We start from the raw sequence: 8,940 nt of genomic DNA, 5'->3' as shown, positions 1-8,940 counted from the left end.
GTTTGTAGGGATATACATTCCCCTCTTATTACAGCTTTTAAGGCATCCCAGAGATTTTGGTAAGATATTTCTTCATTTTCATTCGTTTCAGGTATATTTTGATTTCTTTTTTGATTGCATCATTGACCCATGAGCTGTTTAGCATCATGCTGTTTAGTGTCCATGTGTTTGTGCGTTTTGGGGGGACTTTGTTGGTGTCAATGTTTATTTTTATTCCACTGTGGTCCGAGAAGGTGCATGGTAGAATTTCAGTCCTTTTAAATTTGCTTATGCTTGATTTGTGTCCAATTCTGTGATCGATCTTAGAATATGTTCCATGCGGTGATGAGTAGAATGTGTAGTCTGTGATCTTTGGATAGAGTGTTCTGTAGGTATCAATTAAGTCCCTTTGGTCCAGAGTCTCATTGAGGTTCCGGATCTCCTTGCTGATTTTTTGTCCTGATGATCTGTCTAGTGTTGTGAGTGGTGTGTTAAATTCCCCAGTTATGATGGTGTTAGAGTCAATGCCTTTCTTTAGTTTTCCTAGAAGTTACTTTATGAATGTTGGTGCACCCATGTTGGGTGCATATATGTTTAGGATAGATATTTCTTGTTAATGAAGTGAACCTTTTATCATTATGTAGTGGCCCTCTGTATCCTTTTTAATTTTTGATAGCTTAAATGGTATTTTGTCTGAAATTAGGATGGTGACTCCTCCTTTCTTTTGTGTTCCATTCACCTGAAAATTTGTTTCCCATCCTCTTACTTTGAGTCCCTGTATGTCCTTTCTAGTGAGATGGGTCCCTTGAAGGCAGTATATTGTTGCCTGGTGATATTTTATCCATTTTGCCATTCTATGTCTTTTCAGTGGTGCATTTAGTCCATTCACATTCAGGGTAATTATTGAAATGTGAGAGTTCGTCCCTCTCATGGAGTTCTTATTGAGTTGTTGTTCTTCCACTTGGTTTTTTCTTTCTTTTTGTCTTTCTTTTGGTTTTGGGGTTGATATATTTTATTCTTTTCCCTGTCTCTTGTGAAGAATGTTGTTCTTTTTTCCTTTCTTTTGTGTTTAGTACTTTCTTAAGTGTTTCATATAGAGATGGTTTGGTGGCAGCATAAGTTCTTAGGGATTGGATATCTGGGAAAGATTTTAATTCTCCCTCGCTGATGAATCTTAGCTTGACTGGGTAGGTTATTCTTGGTTGAAATTGCTTATCTGTTAGGACTTTGAAGATAGGGCTCCAAGCTCTCCTAGCCTGCAGGGTTTCTGTAGATAAATCTGCTGCTATTCTGATTGGTCTTCCATGGTAGGTGATCTGGCCTTTTTCTCTTGCTGCCTTTAGGATTTTTTCTTTTATGCCTACTTTGTTTGGGTGAATTATTATGTGTCTAGGAGTTGGTCTTCTCATTTGTTGTCTTGCAGGGGTTCTCTGAATCTCTTGTGTTTGAATTTTTGCATCACTGATTAGGTAAGGGAAGTTTTCTTGAATGATCTCATGGAAAGTTTATTCCAGTGTGGTCTCTGCCTCTCTTTCTGCCTCAGGAAAGCCAATTACTCTTAGGTTCGGTTTCTTGAAGTAATCACTCATCTCTTGAAGGTTTTGTCTGTCTTTTTGAGCTTATTTTCTGTGTTTTTAAGAGTTTCAGTTAGTTCTATATTTTGGTCCTCAAGCTCTGAGATTCTTTCTTCTGCTTGGGTTATTCTCCTTTCCATGCTTATCAGTTTGTTGTTTATTTCATTCACAGTATTCTTTATTACTGTTATCTCAGATATCAGCTCCTTCCTAGTTTCTTGTTGTGTCTCCTCAATTCTTTTTAATCTCTCCATTAATGTCTTGATATCTAGGTTTGTAGTTTGAGACCAGTCATTCTGGGGGCTCTTCATTGTTTGCATTCCAAAGTCAGTTTTCTCAGTGTCTCTCCTCCCAGGGGTCTGGGATAGACCCATACTCTTCTTTTGGTTTGTCTTCATTGGTGTAGATTTTTCTCCCTCTCCCCCTTTCCCTCCCCTTCTTCAATTCTGTATTCTAGCCTGGACAATACAGTGAGACTAAAATCATGAATCTCAATACTGCACACAAAAAATGCCGGCCTCCATGAGAGTTCCTCTCCAGCCAATCTCTTTTGGTTTTTAAACCCTTCAACTCGTCCTTTAAAAGAAAAAAATTAAATTCCATAAGTTATTGCTTTTAGATATTTGCAAATATCAGTCTCAAAGGAGGAATTATAAGATGATTCTTTCTTTATGCAGAAATTGTATAGAAGGGAAATTACTGCCAGTAATTTTTATTAGTTATTTCTTACTGGTGAATAGCATGTTATCGTATGAATATATCATTATGTTTTTTTGCATTTCCCTATTGATAGATGTTTCAATTGCTGTCTACTTGGGACTTGTTACAAATTATGCTGCCATGAAGATTTGTGTACCTTTTTTGTTTGTGTGGTCATGAGCTATCATTTCTCTTAGATGTATAATTAAGAGTAGAATTACTGGTTCATGGAATATCATGGAATTTACCAGATAGTTTTCTAATTTTATACTACAATAGAGTATGTGACTAGCTTTGGGTTGTTGACTTTTTAATTATCAATTATGATAGGTGTATAATTAGTATCTTGCTATGGTTCGATTTACATTTTCTTGATGACTAAGGATGATGTTAAAGCTCCTTTTCATATGCTTATAACTCATTACATTATATTCTTTTGTAAAAGTACCCTTACAAATCTTTTGCTTTGTAAGTCTAATTAGAATGTTTGTCTTCATGGGTGTGTTACTAATCATTCCCCTTTATTAACTATATCTTTGATAGATAACAATTTTTAATTGTGATGGAAGTGCCATTGGTTTTGTTTGTTTTTTTTCACCATTAGTGTCTTTTTGTCCCCAGAAATTATCACCTACTTCAAGGTCCTGAAGAAATTGTTGTTTTAACTTTTACACTTAAGTCTATGACTCTTCATGGATCTGTTTTTTAAAATGATACGAGGTGTGGGGATCAGAGTTCTTTTTTCCCCACTCCAACCGAATATCCATTTGTTGAAAAGATTTACCTTTCCATATTGAACTACACTGGTACCCTTGAAAAATATCAGGTGACTGTATATGTATAGGTCTGTCTACAGACTCTACTATGTTCCATTTCGCTACCATTTATCCTGACATCAGTGTTGTAGGCTCAATAACTGTAGTTAACTAATAAATCTTGAAACCTGGTCATGTAAATCCACCAACTTTGTTGGGTTATTCTGTATGCTTTCCTTGACTGTTCTTAGTACTTTGATTTACCATAAATTTTAGAACTTTCATGTGAATTTCTACAGGACAATGTGCTGAGAATGTAAATGGATTGTACTAAATCTATAGGTTGGATAATTTGGAAAGAATTTACACCTTATATGTTTTCTTATATGTATTCATTTATTTCAGTTGTTAACATTTCCTTCAGCAAATTTTTATTATTTTCAGTATAGAAGTCTCGCATATCTTTTTTTAAATTTATTTGTAGGGATTTGGTGTTTTTTGATAAGATGTGGGAAAGGTAATATTAATAATTTTTATCAATAAATAATATTTATTAAATTTAAATATATACATTTAAATTATTTTTCTCATCTTCTTGCCCTGGTTCTACCTCCAGTATAGTGCTGAGTAGAAGTAGAGTGAACATCCTTCCAAATTCCTGAGGGAAAGCTTTTATCATTAACGATAGTTTATCATTCAAGACTTTTACTCTGTTTTGTTTTTAATGCTCTTTAACAGATTGTGAAGATTTCTGAAAGTTTCAAAAATCATGAATAACTGAATTTTATCAGATGTATTTCCTGCATCTATGTAAATTATTTTATGGTATTTCTATTTTGTTCTTTTTATGTGATACAGTTGGAATAATTGATTTTGAAATGACAAATTAATCTTACATTCCTGAGGTGAACCTCGTTTAATCATGATTTATTTTTCATTTTTATCTGTTTGTAGATTCACTCAGGCAATATATTCTTTAGGATTTTTGCATTTGTGTTCATTAGGAGTATTGGTATATAATTTTCTTGTAAGGTTGTTATATTAGAGTTATAAAACAAGTTAGAAAGTGTTTCCCTCTTTCTTCTCTGAAAGAATTTGTATAAAATTTCTGTTATTTCTTCACCAAAAGCCTGGTTTGTTCACTAGTAAAATCATCTAGGCCTGAACTTTTTTTTGTTGGAAGGCTGTTTTTTGTTTTGTTTGTAATTTGCTTTTATAGCTATGATTTTAATTTCTTTAACAGATATAGAACTATTCAGATCTTATTATTTTTATGCCAGTGTCAAAAAGGTTACATTTTTCAAGGAATTTATTTCCTCTAGTTGTTGAATTTATTAGCGTAAAGTTCTTAGCCTTTTAGTGTTTGTAAGTTCTGTGGTGATTGATGTTCTCTTCTTCATACCTAGTATTGGTAATTTGAGTTTTTCTTTTGTCTTAACAAACTTTGCCAAGGGGTGTTTTGATTTTATAAATTTTCAAAGGACCAACTTTTGGCTTTATTGATTTACTTTAATGTTTGTTTCTGTTTCTTATTGTTTCATTAACTTTAGTTTTTTTTTATTTTCTTCATCCTACTCTCTTTGTATTTTATTTTCTGTTCATTTTTAGCATTTTGTGACTGAAAAAAGATTTGTTTTAAGCATGTCTTCTTTTCTAATATGCATTCAAAGCTATAAATTTTCCTTTAAGTATGACTTTTGCTTCTTCCCACAGAATTTATTTTGTATTTTGATTGTCATTCAGTTTTATTCCTTTGAGGTATGAGAACCTGAAAACATATGTATGAATCATTCTTAGAAATCATGTTTAAAGTACACTGTACAATGGTAGAATAACTGATTTAGTAGTTCTCCTTTGGTAGGCATATTAATTTAAGATATAGGGAAGGTTAATTGGCAAGCTAAAAAGCAGTATTTTTATTGATGATGTATATTCAGTTAATCCCTCTTTTAAGTGTGTGCGTTTAAATCCATAGCTTTTATGGCTTTAAAGAAAGCAGTCACTCTTTTTCAGCAATACAGATTCTTGTTAGTATGACTAGTGTATGAAATGTTCTTAACCTTTTTATTACATTCTTTGTTCGACTGAACTTTGTTTAATAGATTATACACACTTTTTTTTAAATATAGTTATAGCAACCCTGGTGTTTTGTTAAAGTTAACAAAAAGTCTAAGTCATTTTGGGGTCACCTTTCTTTTTGATATTGCTTATAGTGATTTCTTCTGTCACTGCATTTGGTATTTCTATTTAGGCCCTAAATATTTTTGATCTATATTGTTACTCAAAGTCTATTAGAAAGACTTTGTTTATTGGATTTAAGGAACTGCTAAGTTTGTATGTGTATTAGGACCCTTTGGTTTGGTTTGGTTTTGGGGTTTTTTTTTGAGTCAGAGTCTCTGTCGCCCAAGCTTGAATGCAGTAGCATGCTCATGGCTGCAGCAGCCTCAACCTGCTGGGCTCAGGTGATCCTTTCTCCTCAGCCTTCCAAGTAACTGGAACTACAGGTGTGCGCAACCATGCCTAGCTGATTTTTTTTTTTTTTTTTTTGTATTTTTTATAGAGACGAGGTCTCACCAAGTTGCTCATGCTGGTCTCAAACCGTGGGCTCTGGCAATCCTCTTGCCTTGACCTCCCAAAGTGCTGGGATTATAGGCATGAGCCACCACGCCCAGCAAGACACTTTAAAGTGAAATAATTTCCAAAGTATTGGCATGTCTGATATAAGCAAATAATTTGAATTTGTGACTTTTTTCCTTAAAATCAAGTTAGTATGCATGCTGTTTCTCTTTATTTATTCCTTTTAAATTATAGAATTATTCACTTAAAGTCTGACCTTAAAAATTGGGCCAGTTATTCACAATTAATTTTACTTTTGATGGATCTTAATGAAGTACGTTTTATCAGCTAAAAGTAGTTTCATGTTGAAGAGCTTCCTTTCCCTTGATCACAGAAAATATTGACTTTTTTTTATCAGTTTCTATTTCCAGTAACAGGTAGTTGGAAAGTTAAATTAGTAGCATTCACAAAGTTACTCAGTGAACATGGATATTCTTCAGAACATCTTATTTAGAATGTATTCTGATCTGCAGAATAATTTTTGTTTTCTGTACCAAATACGGTTTTTCTTCCTAATTTTATGTCTTATGTTTAAATTTTTATATCTAGCATCTAGCTAGCTCTTTCACTGTCACAGATATGTAGTCCTTCTTGTCCACAACCCCTTCCATGCAAGCTGTCACATTTCCGATGGTTTTTGTTTATATCACTTGCATCATGTGTCATATTTTTCAAGATGATAATATAAATGACATTTTATTTTGCATTTTTATTACTTTGTGTATTAAGATACATGCTATGGATTATATGTATTGTCTCCTATCCACAAAAATTCTTCACTTAATTTGAAAGAAAAGCAACCTGTCAGCATTTGTATTCTCTATTTCCTTCTCTAATTTATTTCTAAGAACTGGTCTTCATTTGATGTCTGCCCTTTACAGAACTCTAACTACATGCAATTGGACTGCAACCCAACTTTACTGAAATTGCTACCGTCAAAGATCATGCTCGTTCTCAAATACAACTGTTGTTTTAAAAAATCATTATCTTAATATTTCCTATTGTTACTTAATTGCTCTTATTTTCCTTTGGTTATTTTTCCTTAGTGCTTCTGTCATAGTAATATTTGACTTCCCTCTTACTTTTCTTACCACTTCTTTCTCTAGTATCTTGAATGTTCTATTCTTCCTTTAAGTTTCACAAGGAACTGGCCTCATCATTTCTCTCTGGAGTTTTTATCACTGATATTAAAAAGAACCTTAAACTATTGCCTCTGTGGAGTTGACTTCAATTTTTTTTTTTTTTTTTTTTTTTTTTTTTTTTGAGTTGGAGTCTCACTCTGTCACCCAGACTGGAGTGCAGTAGCCACTCCCGGCCACCACAGCCTCGACCTGCTGGGCGCCAGCGATCCTTCCGCCCCAGCCTTCTGAGTAGCTGGAACTATAGGCGCGCGCTACCACGCCCAGCTATTTTTTGATTTTATTGTAGAGATGAGGTCTCACCAAGTTGCCCAGGCGGGTCTCGAAGCCATGGGCTCAGGCAATCCACTCACCTCAGCCTCCCAAAGGCGCGGGATTACAGGCTGAGCCACCGAGCCCGGCTGACTTCAAATTATTTTTTCAGAAATATGGCTTATTTCTTTTCTCTACTTCATTTCCAGCCTCCTACTATGCATTCGTTTCTGAGCATCCTATCAGCATATAAAACTTTATGTATCCAAAGCTTAAAGAATTTCCCTTTCTTGTACCAGGTGCTGGCCTTCACTGTTCTTATATTCAGTTAATTGTTCGTATTATTTTCTAAAACATTCCTCAGATTCCTCTTTTTAAATTTTTTTTCCTTTTTATTTGCCGTCTGCTTATTACCACCATCCATCTTTTGTAAATTTTTTGCATAGCTTCTGATCTGCTCATTTCCCACTCTTTATCCATATTTGCTTAGTCTTCCTAAAGTACAAAAGTTGTCATCTTAGTTGAGTCACTGTATTCAGTTTTTTTCCCACCAACTACTAAATTAAATGCCTCCTTAGCCTGGCATTCAATGCTAAGTATTCTGTTTGGCCTCAAATGACTTTTCCAGCTTTTATCCTCCTTGTTTCCAACATTTTTCAGTCAACTTTGGCTAGTTCTTATTTTTTAAATAGATATATTTTTTTCTACCTTTTTTTTTTATATTTCCCCTTTCTCTTGGAAAATTTGCTTCAAACCATGTTCTTTTTTAAAAAATTTTTTATTTTTTTGAGTTCAAGTCTCACTTCATCGCCCAGGCTGGAGTGCAGTGGCATGCTCATGGCCACCCCAGCATCAACCTGCTGGGCTCAGACGATCCTTCCGCCTCAGCCTTCCAAGTAGCTGGAACTACAGGCACATGCTACCACGCCCAACTAATTTTTTGATTTATTGTAAAGATGAGGTCTCACCAAGTTGCCCAGGTTGGTCCCGAACCCATGGGCTCAGGCAATCCTCTCACCTCAGCCCCCCAAAGTGCTGGGATTACAGGCTTGAGCCACTGTGCCCAGCCAAAACCATGTTCTTATAAATATTTCTAGCTATAAATATTCTGTCTCTAATGCCCTCAGAAAGCACTGCTATCTTCCTCATTTTACCACAAATGCTAACTAATTTCTCTTGGAGATTTAAGAAGTTGCCCTTGTAATAGCCATACTTGTCCTTTCCTTCAGCATATTTTCTCTGACCACTTTGAAGCTTTCTAGCAGATAGGTACTATAGCTGCATATATAGATCTTATCTTTCTAAATGTACATTCCTTGATAACAGGAGATTATAGTAGGTCATTTTATATTTTTTGATCCCCACAGAGTATCTAGCATCAGGATTACTTCAGAGGATTGTATAAGATGTGCCCCTTGCAAGGATGCACTCCTGAAGTGTGGTCTCAAATAGGGACCTAAGTCCCACAGGGGATGCTTTGTCCTATTTTGTACATGTGCAGAGCCCTGTCTACCCTTTCAAGTAATTGGCACACATGTAATACATTAGTTCAAGACCTTATATACAAGTGTTTCTGTTGCCTTTGTCCTTACTTGCTTGCTTACTTACTCTTAGTTTAAGAGTGGTTTTTTTATGTTCCCTTTTCTATTTGGTCTGTGTCATTTTCTTTCCAGTTTCTAAAAAGTTTCTCCTATTACACATCCAGTCTAACTGTCCTCATGCATCAGGTTCTTGCTGCTGTCCTTGACAAGTTGAAATGATTTAATGTCTCTTAGTCAGGCTCGGTGGCTCAGCCTGTAATCCCACGCCTTTGGGAGGCTGAGATGAGTGGATTGCCTGAGCCCACGAGTTCGAGACCTGCCTGGGCAGCAAGACCTCATCTCTACAATAAATCAAAAATCAACCGGGCGTGGTAGCACGTGCCTG

The 8,940-nt window shown here is 35.1% G+C and overlaps 1 protein-coding gene across 6 annotated transcripts in view; it reads left to right on the top strand.

The window, feature by feature from the left end:
• Positions 1-8,940, top strand: part of CPEB2 (cytoplasmic polyadenylation element binding protein 2) — a 76,690-nt gene that overhangs the window by 47,215 nt on the left and 20,535 nt on the right. The window lies entirely within an intron of this gene.

The sequence above is a fragment of the Carlito syrichta genome, unplaced genomic scaffold (assembly GCF_000164805.1).
Source record: "Carlito syrichta isolate Samal-C Ts95f unplaced genomic scaffold, Tarsius_syrichta-2.0.1 Scaffold309483, whole genome shotgun sequence".
NCBI classification, from domain to species: domain Eukaryota; kingdom Metazoa; phylum Chordata; class Mammalia; order Primates; family Tarsiidae; genus Carlito; species Carlito syrichta.
The sequence above is the reverse complement of the archived record's forward strand: the minus strand, read 5'-3'. Positions and strand labels throughout refer to the sequence as shown.